The sequence below is a fragment of the Macaca fascicularis genome, chromosome 4, assembly GCF_037993035.2.
Source record: "Macaca fascicularis isolate 582-1 chromosome 4, T2T-MFA8v1.1".
Classification (NCBI taxonomy): domain Eukaryota; kingdom Metazoa; phylum Chordata; class Mammalia; order Primates; family Cercopithecidae; genus Macaca; species Macaca fascicularis.
Genome location: NC_088378.1, coordinates 126,171,266 through 126,187,194, shown reverse-complemented (window position 1 = coordinate 126,187,194; position 15,929 = coordinate 126,171,266). Strand labels below are relative to the sequence as shown.

At 39.8% G+C, this 15,929-nt stretch overlaps 1 protein-coding gene and 1 long non-coding RNA gene across 19 annotated transcripts in view; one reads left to right on the top strand and one right to left on the bottom strand.

Moving 5' to 3' along the window:
• Positions 1-6,339, top strand: part of LOC107129545 (uncharacterized) — a 43,815-nt gene extending 37,476 nt beyond the window's left edge. The window contains exon 3 of the long non-coding RNA XR_010586391.1: positions 6,172-6,339. This is a non-coding gene — a long non-coding RNA (uncharacterized lncRNA). The remainder of the gene's footprint in view (positions 1-6,171) is intronic.
• SUPT3H (SPT3 homolog, SAGA and STAGA complex component) overlaps positions 1-12,276 on the bottom strand; it is a 529,437-nt gene extending 517,161 nt beyond the window's left edge. For 7 of the 18 annotated variants that reach the window (XM_074037868.1, XM_074037869.1, XM_065543947.2 and 4 more), the window contains exon 1: positions 12,040-12,276. The gene's annotated coding sequence lies outside the window, so the exon portion shown is untranslated. Of the gene's footprint in view, positions 1-3,111; positions 4,336-5,963; positions 6,058-10,371; positions 10,440-11,227; positions 11,352-11,581; positions 11,935-12,039 lie in introns of those variants that run through there. The other 11 variants (XM_065543951.2, XM_074037863.1, XM_065543950.2 and 8 more) reach the window with 10 other exon arrangements.
• Between the last annotated feature and the right edge of the window lie 3,653 nt (positions 12,277-15,929).

Here is a 15,929-nt window from a genome sequence, read left to right as displayed (position 1 = left end):
ATAATGTCATGAAAGTAGGTAAAGCCTCAACTATTATACTATTATACTGGAAGTGCTCAATAAACGTTAGTTATTATTTCATAAGCTTGTATAAACTTTGCAAAGCTGTAATTTTCCTTAAAATATTTTTTGCAGATTCTGAAGAAGAATGTAAGATATTTAACAACATATGAAAAAGTAAAACAGTGCAGAGGACTTTTAGTAAACTAAGAGGGCAGGTTCTGGAGTCAGATTGCCTAGATTTGAATCCCACCTCTGCTCCTTTGCTAAGACTTTGGGCAAGTTACCTAACTTCTCTGTGCTTCAGTTTCCTCATCTGTAAAGGGCAATGATAATCTCACCTTCTTAGGGCTGTTGTGAGAATTAAATGAATACATACAAAAATTTAGAACAGCACTGACAGCACACAGTGAACACACAATAAATGTTAACTGTTATAATAAACAGACCTTAAGAACTCCCTCTTCCATGAACAGGGAAAATTAAGGAAGAAAAAAGAATTCCCCTTCTTGATCTGCTAAAAGCTTTTATATAAATTTAGATGTATTACCCTTTTTTCACAATTACACAAGTTTGTAAAACTTAAATATTTTTACTAAAAGACCTCTATGCAACTAAACAAATATTAAGTAGCTTCTTTGTAAGTTTAGTTTTCACTGACGACATCACTACGACTACTACTCACTTGGGCTCAAAATCTCAGTCACTACCTTGGACTCCTTCTCCTGCACCCTACAATTTGTAAAAAGTCAAGTAAATTCTACTTGCTGTATGTTCTCACATCCTTCCCCTCTTGTACTGCTATGGCCCCCTAAAAACTCTTAATCTACATCTTCTATCTCCATTTCAGTTCATTCTCCAAACTGCAGCCAAATTTATCTTCTTAATACATCTTTCTAATCTAACAACTCCTGTGGGTAATGATAAAATTCATAAAGGGAACCTAAACCAGGGTCACTTAGCAAGGGCTGCGATGGAAGGGCTGGGCCCCACAAAAGAAGGACGGGGGAAAAAAGCTACTACAAATCACTGATGGAGATAGGCCTTATATGAAGCTTTTGAGAAGGCAACAGGACAAAGATCTAAGGCAAGCAGCACACTAGCTAGGTGACTAGGTTTGAAATATACCAATATCCCTCTGGTCTAGTCTGAGGGCCCTAACAGCCAGGCCAAAACCACTATACCAAGAATGCAAGAGCACAAAAAGAGAAGGCAAACAAAAACGTTCCACTCAAACTGAGCCTGAAAACCAAAATTCTAAAACATATGAAGAACTTAATGCTAAGAAACACCATCACATTTTTTAAGCCTAGATTTGTGCCATTGTTTAAAAAGACTTTTGGAGTAAGTACTTTCTCTACAAATAATATAGGAAAAGAAACATAACCATTTGAGACTTGGATTAAAAAAAAAAAAATCACAAGTCCAAGACTGGGAGAAAATAGGAAACCAAGGACTTCCATAAAGAGTCCTGCAGAATTGGGACAAAATGCAAAAAAAGGGAGCCTGGATTTCTCAAAGACCTCAGAAAATGTTCCCTTGTTGTCCCAATAGAAGGCTGACAGAGCTATCTGGGACAACATGTTAAACTCAAAAATTAAGTAGTAACCCCAGCCTCCAGAATGTTATGATTTGAGTTGACTCATCAGATTTGACAGACATGCCATTCCATGGGATTATCCATCCTATGGTCAAATGCCCTGAGACATTGCTGGAGCAATCTGCTCCTTTTTCATTTTCAAATCCAGTCACCCAAACCTAGTTTATTATAACCATGATCATCCTTTCACAGTCAAGTCAATTTTTATATCAAACAGGTGAATAACATTTTTCTTGACATGATGAGCTGATAGCTCATTAGACTCTTTAAAATAATTATTTCCCGTACCCACATTCTGTTTGATTTAGATAATTAACTTCTTTTGACATTAACTTCTTTACACATCAAAGTCCTATCATTCCAATGCTCTACTTCCTTTCTTCTAGACATTAAAAAAGAAAAGTCTGTTAAAAGCAGAAGCACTCAAGTCAATTTTCACTAATAAATACAGTTACCGTGGAACTGAAAACCTACTGTAATCTTCTCAATGGGTTAATGTCCTGCAGTTGTTTCAGCTTTCAATTGAAAATGCATCTGTTTGCCATATTTTACAAAATGAATTCAGATGTGCAGATTGGGACCTAGATTATTTCAACATGCCAGAGTTTAAATGTGAACCCAAGGAATAAGTTCATATCTGATTAATAGTATTTAAACCTGATCATTAAGCTAATAGCTAATACTATAACACACCTGTAAAACTGTGTTCCGGAGAAGAAAATCTGGCATTTATCTTTTAATTTAAAATTATGGAATTTAAGGATACACCCCTATCCTTAGAAAACACTGCTATCAAAAAAAAAAGTTTTAATTGTAGTGAAGTTAATCACAATAAGTAAACTAAACAAAATGCAATGAATATGCTACTGGGTTTCTAGTTAGATCTCATATTTTGGGGGACTAAATAACCACAGAAGAAATACCATGAAACATCTTTAAGCTTAAAAGACCTCAAATTGTCGAGAACCTTACTACTAGTTTCTGCACCCTCCAAACATCATCAAAATCTGGACTGTGAAAACTATCAGTCAACCCATTAATTAAAAGAGAGAAGTTTTAATCTTATCTTCTATACTGCTGAAGAAAACTATTTCAGCAGACCTATGTACTGATTTTAAGCATCTACAGTCTCAATTCTAATGATAACCTGAACATCCCACATAATATAAATTAATAGAAAACTTTTATAATTAGAATATTTTTATTTTCATAAAATTCCAAAGGCAGGAAGCAATTACGGTTAAGCCAACACTATTATACACTGCGTTTTAGTTTTGTTGTTTAAAAAAAATCAGGTTACATCATGATCTAAATTTCTTCTGTTGTGAAAAATAATACCAAATGGTCAATCACTGAGAATGCAAAAAATTAAAAATTAAATACATAAAATATCTATAAAAATGTCTAGACCTAGTGTTTAGAATAATACAATGGTAATCTCAGTATAGTAATATATGCCCCATTTTAAGTGGACTTTGGAAGGTATTAAAAAGCCTGGTTTATAAACTTACCTCAAATCAGTCCCACCTGACCTTGCCAGCCTCCTTTTCTACAGCAGTCAAATCAAACTTTCCCCATCTCCAGAACCATCCCATGTTCTTTTGAACCTTTACCCCTATAGCTCTCTCTACTTGCAATACCTTTTGAAATAATACAGTATCTGTCAACCTATCCAAAATCTATTGCCTAAGCCCATCTCCAAGAAACCTTCCCAGATATGTAAACAAAAGAAATTATTTCTCTGACATCTAATTATTTTAGTTTATATTAGTTTAATATTAAATTAACTACTTTACTGCATACTAATTATTTTAGTTGAATAAGCCTCTGTCCCACAGTGAATCCCTACCCCAGCTATGGACAGCTGACATCATCTTCTACTTCCAGAGAAACAAAAAGCTATCATTTAGTCATTCCCTCCACTCTCCTCCACCAAAGACAGTGTATCCTCCTCCCTTAATTCCCTCCTCTTATAATAAAGACACCCTCTTATTTAAAGCTAACACCACCAGTGCTTTGGATTCTTCATACCTAAGAAGGGCACCTACTACAGGCCAAACACTGTTCTAAAAGGTAGGGATATAGTAGTGACTAAGTCAGACAAAAAAAAAATACATTATAATGCAAGAGACAAGCACATAAACAAATATAATTTGAGGAAATAACAAATACTATGAAATAAGAAAAACAAGTTGATTTCAACTAGGAGGTGGCATTTAATATAAGATCTGGAAGGGAGCTCTGGAGAACTTCCCAACAAAAAGAACAGCAAAGTACCAAAATCCTGTGGCCAGTGTGGCTAGAAAGACATGAACGCAGGGGTAGCAAGAGGGCAGATCTTATAAAGCCTTTAGGCCACAGGAGTTTACATTTCACTTAAGTGTAATGTGAAGCTATTAGAGAATTTTGAAAAGGGAAGTTACTTGAAATGTTTTAGGTTTTAAAAAGATAACTCCAGCAGCGGGGAGAATATACTATACGGAAGCAAGAGTGCAATCAAGACCAGTTAGGAAGTTACTGAGGTTGTGTGCAGACAAGAGATGACAGTGGCTTGAATTAGTTTAACAAGTGGAGATGATGAGAAATGGTCAGATTTCTGGAACATATTTTGAAAGCAGAACTGATTTGCTGATGGATTACACGTGGGGTGTGAGAGAAGCGCAGTCAAGGATGACTGAATTCTGGGGCCTCAGAAACTGGTTGAATGGTGGTGCCATTTACTGAGATCCAGAAGACTGCGAAGGAAAAAATAAAACAGTTCAGTTGGGGCTATGTTAAGTTTGAGACAGTTATTAGACATTCAAGTGGAGATTTTAAAAACCTGCAGAAGCTTTGTGAGAGATGTTGTAAAGCAGAAAACTGAAATAAAACCCATGGTCACAAGATTTTTGTTAAGAAGGATAATTAATATAATAGAACTTTGTATAAGGATATAAGGATCAACTCATCTCATAAGTTCAATTTCTCTGTCAGGAATAATTTGTCTCACAGGATTGCATATAATGGGCACTAAAAAAAATCTGAACTGAAAATATCAAAACACCCTGTAAACGTGAAAACTACCCCCATCCTTTCTCTCTAGATGATAAACAGCTAAAACTGCAGCATTACATATCCTACATGAGCATCTTTTGGAACTAACAGACACCGGAGCCCAGTGATAGACTGCTACAAGACACAGGAGTTTCTAGTATATCTTCCTTCTTTAGTCTCATATTCAGTTTCTATTTCATATGCTTTCATATCCAGTACTCTCACAGAAAAATTGAGTTTAAAAAAAAATTCTTTGCAAAAACAGTCCCTAAAGTACACTGCAAATGTGCCTATCAGATTATCCTTAAGCCCTGACAAATGGCACATAGCACACTTACTTTTCCAACACTAAAACACTGTTGTTTTTACTCAAACTTTATAATAGAGTTGCTTAATGGTTAACTTTTGAGATATGTGGAAGATTTTGGCACCAATTACACTCCTAACAGTAAGAGGTAAGTGTATTTGACAAAGATGTCAAAAAATAAGCAGCTCCCGGCCGGGCGCGGTGGCTCAAGCCTGTAATCCCAGCACTTTGGGAGGCCGAGACGGGCGGATCACGAGGTCAGGAGATCGAGACCATCCTGGTTGACACGGTGAAACCCTGTCTCTACTAAAAAATACAAAAAAAAAAAAAAAAAAAAAAAACTAGCCGGGCGAGGTGGCGGGCGCCTGTAGTCCCAGCTACTCGGGAGGCTGAGGCAGGAGAATGGCGTGAACCCGGGAGGCGGAGCTTGCAGTGAGCCAGGATCACGCCACTGCACTCTAGCCTGGGCGGCAGAGCGAGACTCTGTCTCAAAAAAAAAAAAAAAAAAAAAAAAAAAAAAAAAGCAGCTCCCTTAAAAATCAACACTCTCTTCCAGTCGAGAGTCACATTTTAGAAATATTAAAGCTTATGAGAATTCTGCATTAAACAATTTACAAAATATCTGATGTGTTTAAAAACACAGTTTGCGTGACCAAAAAGAAAAAGGAATGGGGGATTTACTGTAGGCATGTAAAAAACAGATGAATTTGGAGTTTATAAAGGGTGTTTCACCTGTGTTAGCTCACTTTTTTTTTTTTTCCCCACAATTACCCTACAAGACAAGTATTCTGCCTCTACCAACTAAGACTGGCTGAAGATCACAAATTCAGTAAACAACAGGCTTTGATCCCAGATAGCTGATAACCTGAAATATTCAGGCCATTTAGATATACTATGTTTTAATAAAAATCCTCTCATTTTAGTGCCTTAGTTTTTTCATTAGTAAAAGATCTCTATCTCCTAAAACACTAAAATATTGTGAAATTACTGAAAAGTTGTAAACACAGCAGTCAGGGGACTTACATAGTCATTAAGTTTTCTTGGAGACTGATGACTTTAAACACTCAGTTAAGAAATTCTTCGTTTAAAAGAAAATCTTAGGTAGATGGATAAGCAACTGTAACAGACAAATATATATGCAAATTGGTGGGAGGGAACCAAAGACATCTGAGCAGACTTCAGAACTACAGTTTGAAAATCACTAATTTCCTCCAAATCCCTCATTTTTCAGGTGAGGAACTGAAGTCCAGAGGGGTTTCTTGAACTGCCCAAGGACACACTACTATTTAGTGATACAAGCTGGGACTAAATCTGAGGTCCCCCGACACCTGGTCCAGAGTTCTTTCTACTATACAACAAGGAATATACAAATAAAAGTTTATCATAACTAACCCACAAAGCCTCCACAATGTGTATGTCACACTGAACTGTGTTGTGAAATATTAATATCTGCCTATGCCAAACCACAATGGGAGCAGTAAAGAGCTAGGCTCTGGAGTTAAATTATAGGCTCTAACACTTACACATGACCTTGGGCAAGTTATGCCACCTCACTGCCTCAGTTTCCTCATCTCTAAAATGGAGATTAATTACTTCTCTCCTAGGTTACATAAAATAACATATGTACAGCCCTTAGGAAAGTGCCTTGTACATATCAGGCATTTAGTTCATGCCAACAATGATGATGAACTCAAGCAAAAGCAAAGCTTCTTGAAAATATATCACAAAAGATTATTGTTAAACATGTATATCCTCAAAGAATGTTATGACTAATAAAGACTAACATGAATACCGTGAAATATATAGAATTCAGTCATAAAACCACTATAGCATTTAAATCGCAAAAGTACATTTCAAGATTTTTTAAATGATTTATATTTGTATGTTATTTTAGTTAATATAGTCACATAAATTATTTCAATTTACTTGTCCTGTGAATTCAACAGCATCTTTTCAGTAACTCCTACCTACTATACACCAAACAGTGTACTATTTTCTTTTTATTTTGAAACAGGGTCTCTTTCTGTTGCTCAGGATGGAGTACAGTGGCACAATCTCAGCTCACTGCAGTCTCCACCTCCTGGGCTCAAGCAATCTTCCCACCTCAGCCTCCCAAGCAGCTGGTACTACAGGCACCAACCACCAAGCTCGGTTACATTTTTTTTTTTTTTTTTGAGATGGAGTTCTGCTCTGTTACCCAGGCTGGAGTGTAACGGCACAATCTTGGCTCACTGCAACCTCCGCCTCCAGGGTTCAAGCAATTCTGGTGCCTCAGCCTACTAAGCAGCAGGTACATGCCAAGACATGCAGCTAATTTTTGTATTTTTAGTAGAGACAGGGTTTCACCATGTTGGCCAGGCTGGTCTCAAACTCCTGATCTCAGGTGATCACCCGCCTAGGCCTCCCAAAGTGCTGGGATTACAGGTGTGAGTCACTGTACCCGGCCCAGCTAATTTTTGTTTTAAATTTTTTGTAGAGACTAGGTCTCATTATATTGCCCTCACTCTTAGGCTCAGGCAATCTGGACATGTCTTAGCCTCCCAAAGTGCTGGTATTATAGGCATGAGTCACAGAGCCAGCCACTATTTTCATGTTCATGATCTTATTTAACCTTCACTACCCATTAACTAAGGGCCAGATATTTTCAAAGGGAGAACTACAGTACAAAAAAGCCTGACAGACCCATTCTAGAAAGTAAGAGCCTCATTAGTACAACCTATTCGGTGGGAATATGTTTGGATAAATGAGATACAATGGAAAGAACACATCAAGTAAGTGCCCAAGAAAATGTTCGTTCTTCCTTAGCAGTATAGGGTTGTTTTCTGTAGAAAATATATTGTGACCAGATCAAAAAAGCACCATTACTGTGACTTAAAATATTATTTGTTTTTTTTGTGTTTGGTTTTTGAGACAGAGTCTCACTCTGTCACCCAGGCTAGAGTGCAGTGCACGTTCTCGGCTCATAGTAACCTCCGCCTTCCGGGTTCAAGAGATTCTCCTGCCTCAGCCTCCTGAGCACCTGGGACTACAGGCATGCACCACCATACCCAGCTAATTTTTTGTATTTTTAGTAGAGATGGGGTTTCACCATGTTGGCCAGGCTGGTCTCCAACTCCTGACCTCAAGTGATCCGCCCACCTCAGCCTCCCAAAGTGCTGGGATTACAGGCGTGAACCACCACACCCGGCCTGTGACTTACAATATTATTTGTAAAAGAGAACTGTCTTCAGTAATAGTGCCTATTATACACTATCTATGCTGTTACACAAAATTTGCGGAACAACTTCTGCAGGTCACTCTTTAGTGGAGGCTGTAGGTAGACGAGACAAAACCAATTCAACATAAAAATGTTTGTAAGGACAACAATTTTTAAACGTAATTCTCATTTGATGCCACCAACAGTCTTATGAGAAGGTGGGATGAGGTTGGGTACTAATTCTATTTTACTGATAAGGAAATTGAGGCACCGATATTAACAAGTTAAATACCTTAACTGAAATGACAAAATGTGGCAGAAAAGGGCAAAAGCTAGGTTTACAGAATTGCGTCTTAGTGCTCTGTTCACCAACCCACAGAACATCTCAGAACGTTATTATCACTTCTAGATTATCCAATAAACTTAAGGCTACAGCAGCTAATAGTTACTGAACTGCACCCAACACATCACATGAGTTATTTAAATTAACCTCTTATGAACCTAGAAGCAGAAGCCATCGCCATCTTCATTTTATAAATGAGGAACCGAGTATTCTTAGGAAAATTAAATAATTTGTCCCAAATCACATGGTTAGGAAGTAGCTGAGTGAGAACTCAAATCAAGTGTTAGAGCCTCAATAAAATATTTTACCCACTTCAGTATAAACTTAATAATGCATGTAGCTGAGTTATTTTTCATTATTTAAGTAACTGTAAGTAAAACCCGTCTTTAACATTCTAATACATAATCAGATTTCTGATGGATTTCACTATTCAACCTTACCATAAAATAAAATCAGTGTTATTTCAACACAAATACTCAATCTCCTGATTTGACTGACATAGACTAATGCTTTGCAGTCACCCCCACCAAAAGATAATTTTCTTCCAGAGGGCACCAAAACTCAAGCTGCTAAAGATTTCTATCCAAAGCAAAATTTTAAATTATCAGTGGCTTACATGGGAAAGTCACTTGCTGGCCTTATTCCAGGTATCTCATTTATTATTTAGACACAACAACAGTAATTTTGTCACTGTTTTAAAGTATATTTCTGGCCGCGCGCAGTGGTTCACACCTGTAATCCCAGTACTTTGGGAGGATGAGGCATGTGGATCACTTGAAGTCAAGAGTTCAAGACCAGCCTGGCCAACACAGTGAAACTCTATCTCTACAAAAAATACAAAATTAGCTGGGCATGGTGGCATGTGCCTGTAATCCCAGCTACTCAGGAGGCTGAGGAGGGAGAATCGCTTGAACCCAGGAGGTGGAGGTTGCAGTGAGCTGAGATCACACCATTGCACCCTAACCTGGGCAACAAGAGCGAAACTCCGTCTCAAAAATAATAATAAAGTATTTCTGATATTGCAATGTGGTTAATTGTCCTAAAACTATATATTACAAGTTCCAAGAAGGCTAACAGTAGGGTGACATTATTATGTGGTCCCAATTCGAACATTTTTGATAGTGAAAGGGGTTCTATTAAATTAAATAATTGTGCTGGAACAATCAGGCTTTATACCATGACTGTCTCAGAAAAATTAAGATATTATGGTCACCCATAAAAGTACCCCATTCTGATTTGCATATTATGAGCTATTCTCTCCATCTGATTTAATTCATGGGCTTTAAGTTATTGTTCCAGATCTAACCATTATCTTCAGCCTTAAGACCAAGAGCATCTTTTTTTTTTTTTTTTTTTTTTTTTTTTTTTTTTAAGAGACAGGGTCTCCCTCTATAGCTCAGGCTGGAAGGCCTGGCCTGACCATGATTCACTGCAGCCTTGAACTCCTGGGTTCAAGAGATCCTGTGGCCTCAGCCTCCCAAAGTGCTGTGATTACAAGCATGAGCCAACGTGCCTGACCCAAGGGCATCATTTTACAGACATCAGGCCAGGGTTAAGGGTGCTACCGCTACCTATGAAAGTTGTTTGTTCTTTTAGTTTTATTTTCATATTTGACTTTATATAGACTTACTTAAAAAAAAGATGCACATATTTCAAGGAAAGCAATTTTGTGAAACATCTATTACCTAATTTCACTTATCTCTCCAAAAGACTTGGATAACCACAAAACTAGTTCTAAAATGTCCTAATGCTCAACAGTTATAATTTTTCAAATAGCTTTATTACACGAAAGGTTAAAAAAGAAAAAAAACTTGAATAAAAGAGCTGGAAACTTCTCACTGAAAACCAACCAAAGTAGTAAAAGATAAAAACCAAAAATCACAAAATAGTACCATAATGTTTAAAGAAAACTCCAGTTAATACTGTCATAGCTCTTTGGATCTGGCATTACCCGTACAACCTAGGAGACAAAAGAACGTTTTGCTTTAATTTGTCAAGATGTAAATAAGTACTAACAGACCCAAGGTCTGAACTGCAGTATTTGAATGAAAGGCATTATTTGAATAGAATTACAATTCCGTAAGCCAATAAATGTTCCAAAGAGCTGGCTTCTCTGATTTGAAACTCAACCATATCAAGACTCGGAAGGACTCTCAACATCTAAACTGTAGACCTGTGCTGCCCAATGCAGTAGCCATCACTAGCCACACGTTGGTATTTAAACGTAAATCAATGTATTAATTAATTTACGAAACAAATTAAAAATTAACTTCCTCAGTGACACTTATCATATTTCAAGTGCTGAAGAGCCACTGTGCCTAGGCTACCACTAGTGCCTAAAGGCACAGATTATGGAACATCTCCACCAAGGCAGAAACTGCTACTGAAAAGTGCAGCCTAGACTTAGGCACACTTCGCTCCAATGTCCCGAATATCCTAAGATAAGAAACTTTCAATAGCACAATGAAGTGCATTCCATTCTAGAAAAGTACTCTCACGAACTGTTCCTCATAGTCAAATTCAGCCTCTATGAAACATTCACCAGAAATTCCCCAAGTTCTGTCCTTCAAGTAAATCTTTGCAGGGCGAATTTAATTCCTCTTCCAAAGTCTGCCCTTTACATATATTAAGACCCCAGGTCCTCTCCTTCCAAATACATATATAAATATACACACTATACATACATATATACACATATATACACACACACATTTCTTTCTACCGAAATAATTTAACATTTCTATTAACCTCGTGGAGAAATGCCAATTTATCCACGTGTACAGTAATAACATGTCCAGGATCGTCTGAGTGTCAAATATTACATATCACTGTCTTCATAACTTCACTCTCACTTGTGAGACCAAATGTCCTCATTCTCTGAGAAGATAAGGTCACAGTCATTCTGAACTCCTAAAACATGGAGAGCAAAAGCAGAGCTAAAATGTACTGAGCAGCACCTGGCGTTGTTCCAGGCGTTTAACGTGTATTTTCTCATATAACCCTGACAACTCTGAACTAGGCTATAAGATCGCCATTTTACAGACCAAAACAAGGCAAAGACAAGCTACATAATTTCCCCAGGGGCCACAGACGTGAGCTCACCCCAGAGAGAACACAGCGGATCTTCTCCTCTTTCTGGATGCTACACTCCCACTAACTACCTAACTCTTCTCTCGCCGTGCCATAAAGCAACAATTTCCCTCTTTAATGATTCCCCCGGCAACCCCCAACACTACCTAGACGACCCGCGCACCCCGCTCCTTAGCACAGCCCAATCCCCCTCACCCCACGCCCACCCGCCAACAGGGAGGAGTCGAGAGGCAACTCCACAATCGGCAGCAGAACCAGGGCGCTGCGCCCGGTCAGCGCCTCCCACAGCCGCCCTCCCTTCAACACTCCCGCGTAGACGCCGAAGACCCAGGCGGCCGCCCTAGAGCCGGGACCAGGGCGTGGCCGGCGCGGGGGCCCAGAGACGCTGGGATCTCCGCGCTGCGTCCCTCCCGGCTCTCGGACGTCTCCCCCGCCCGCACCCCCGCACCGCCCCCCGCACGCCCCACAACCTCTGCTTTAAGAACCCTTGTAGGCACGGCTGCGCTTCCTGCGAGGAGAATGTGGGGGGTGGAGATGGTGCGATTTCTGCTGCTGCGGCCCGGGACACGCTTGGAAAGGGGCGGGGTGGGGGGGCCGAGAGTGTGGAGTGTAAGAAAGGGAAAAGGTGACTCGGCTGTGTGACGGGGGGGAAGGGGGTGCAAGATGGCGTGAGCCCGACTCTCGGTGAGGCGGGGGTTGCGGAGACTGAGGAGTTAGCGATACGGACGCCCCCAGCACTGGCTGTGCGGGCGCATGCGCGCTCTGCCAGGTGGCGCGCGGTCTCTCAGCCCGGGCGAGCTACTTCCGCCACGCTAGCCGGGGGCGGGGCGATGTGCGCGGCCCTCAGAGGCCGGAGAGGGCAGCGCTGAGCCACGCGGCGGCGTTTAGAGCTGGGGAGGCTGGGAGCGGTGTGGGGATGATCTGAGATCGCTCAGGGTCTACAGGGTGCAGGCTTGAATTCTTTAGGAATTGGGCCCGAGAGGGATAGGATTTTTGACGGATTCGGTGACCGGCACTGGAAGTTGATTTTCAACTCCAGGGAAGAGATTCACCGTTGTAAGCTTCTTTCCAGGAATTGGAGTGAACGGGATTTTAGCGGGATTGCGCGTTTAGAATGGTGAAGGGAAACGGAGAGGTCTGAACCCTCGCCGCAGGGCCGCAGTGCGGGCGTGTGGACGTGGAACGCTTTCTGGGACGGCGAAACCGGCTCTTCCTCCGCTCCCGCGCGCCATCACTCCCTACCCTGACCTCGCACAGAATCTGTTTCATTAATCTGCAATTAATGTTTTTCCCCAACTCGTAACTAGACGCAGGCGTTCAACTACCATGTTTTGTTATTGAAAACTTGTTCTACTTGAAGGCCTTTTTTTTTTTTTTGGACGATTCTGTGTTTAGATTTTGGCCTGTTCCTCATTTTAAAATCTTGCACCCCCAGTATTGAACTGTACATCCTGTCCTGCCACATTTGATTGATACAGATGTAGTTCTTTAAATAATACAGTAGTCGTAAGACAATGCTTTCAGTCTTTCACTGTATTATATGAAGTCTTATTTCTGTTTTAACATTCTTATTGGTTGCTTAGAGAAGAAAACTGGTTATCCATGCTCACCTGCACACCTGTGACGTCAAATACTATAAAATACTGTATTTTATAGGGATTCAAGTATTAACCCTCACCAAGTCTTTTTAAGCATCACTGCTTCAGTTATTTTCTTGCCTATACATACTGTGAGTTCTGAAATAATCCCTTCCTCCTATTTGCTTAAATTGTTTAAAATAGCAACTTATTTAGTTATTTCCTCTGTGGATTGTAGTTGAGTCTGCTAATGTTGTGTTTATTCTCTTTAATCTCCCCAACGCTTCAATATTTTCCAAATACCTAAAATTCCAAAAGAATAAATATATTTAGGATGTGAGAGTTCAGCACAATGTGTAAATCAGGGATCAATTCATTGCTGAGCAAAGTGTGCAGTATAAGGGAAAGTAATAGCATCGTAATAACTTCTTACTTTGGAAGACTGGTTGAAAAGCTATTTTGAGTACATTACCAAGAAATTAGTTAACAGAAGATTAAGAGAAAAATTGGTGTTCATATCTAAAGAAACGTAAAAGTAGATCATTTCAATTAAAATTATGTTTAAAGTTGTCATGGAAGTTCCTGCACTGGAGTTTCACCTGCATCAGATGAGTACCTGTTTGACCCAGTTTATCAGGATAGAATCCAGATCATCTTACTCTAGGATACTGGTGTCCAGCCTGCATAAAATCACACACAGGCCGGGTGCGGTGGCTCACGCCTGTAATCCTGGCACTTTGGAAGGCCGAGGCGGGCGGATCACAAGGTCAGGAGATGGAAACTATCCTGGCCAACATGGTGAAACCCTGTCTCTACTAAAAATACAAAAAATTATCCGGGCGTGGTGGCACGCGCCTGTAGTCCCAGCTACTCGGGAGGCTGAGGCAGAAGAATCGCTTGAACCTGAGAGCCAGAGGTTGCAGTGAGCCGAGATCGTGCCACTGCACTCCAGCCTGGCAACAGAACTAGACTCTGTCTAAAAAAAAAAAAAATCACAGACAACAAAAGTTAATGAGAGTGAGACATGGAGAAGGGAAACTGAGTTAAGGCATTGATACAGTAAGTTTAAAAATTTTGTTCTTAGGAAACTGAATTGTGCTGTTGGCAGAGATCTGAGTTTTAAAGTCACATGAGTTAACCAGGTTCCTAGCTCCTGGAATGTCTTAAAATCAATTTTTGAAAATCTGATTTAGCCATAATTTTTCTCATAGTTTGAGACCATTGCTATATACAAAGGGCCAAAAATATTTTTCCATTACATTCATATCAAGTATCCTAAACTATCAATGGTACTAGGGTATCTTGATTATAACAAAACTAGAACAGCAAAGCTGTTGCTAAAGTTAAGGTTTTGATGACTAACACCTCTCAGAAAAACAAGTGATTTCCAAGGCATCTGGGGAAAACGCATCAGGAGAAGAAGTTAATTTATCACTCCACAAAAATGTCTCCATGACCTGGACAAAATTCTTAAAGAAAAATGAAGCATTGTAAGTGTAGACTTTTACATTCCTCTGGCATGTAACATTCACATAGACTCACTAGTGCAAAGAGAAAGTGCATATATCTAAGTAAAAGTGCTCATGGGCATCTTAAAATGATTAGATAGTAAGCCCACATTCTCAAAAGAACAGCAGAAGTCATGGCTAATATGGAACCATCTCTCTGATTCCATGGAAGTGATTTCTTTTTATTATTATTTTTTGAGACAGAGTCTCACTCTGTCACCCAAGCTGGAGTGCAGTGGCCCTATCTCGGCTCACTACAACCTCCACCTCCCGGATTCAAACGATTCTCCTGCCTCAGCCTCCTGAGCAGCTGGGATTACAGATGTGCGCCACCATGCCCAGTTAATTTTTGTATTTTTAGTGGAGACGGGGTTTCACCATGTTGGTCAGGCTGGTCTCAAACTCCTGACCTTGTGATCTGCCTGCCTCGGCCTTCCAAAGTGCTGGGATTACAGGCATGAGCCACTGCGCCTGGCCAGAAGTGGTTTCTTCTCATGTGGATGCCACAGTAACAGTTCAGGTGACCTGGAAATTCTTTGTCGTTTTGAGATTCATAACTCTTACTTGTTAGGATACTTGTGGGGCCTTTTTATTTTCTATCAATTATTTCATCCTTTGCTATATTTGCCTTCTATTTTTAATGCTTAAGTTGTCACCATGAAAATAAACTGGGGTAGACTGCATATTATTTAGAACTGTATATTGCAATTGTTGCTAGATTCGTTTTTTGATGTTCAGAACTGTTTTCCAATTGCATTCTCAAAAGTATCTTGTTTTATGTTTAGAACAAGTCATTCTGACCAAAAAGATTACTCAGCCCGGTAGTACCTGAGCAAGTCACTTAACATCACTGAACTCCAGTTTTTTATCTGTAGAATGAGATGATAGAACCAAATAAACTAAAACCTTACAGTCCTGAAATTCTATGTTCCTTCAAAATGGGAATAGCCAAAGGATGGATCCTAAAGTTGTGCAGAATAATTTCAGCATTTGTGCTACAAAAATTACAAAAGTATTCAGGGCTTGCTTTTTTTTTTTTTTTTCTTTTGAAATGGGGTTTCCCTCTCTGTTGCCCAGACTGGAGTGCAGTCATGCAATCATACCTCACTGTAGCCTCAACCTTCTGGGCTCAAACAATCCTTCCACCTCAGCCTCCTCAGTAGCTGGGACTACAGGCATGTGCCACTACACTCAGCTAATTTTTAAATTTTGTGTATAGATGGGGATCTCCCTATGTTGCCCAGGCTGGTCTCAAACTCCTAGGCTCAAGAGATC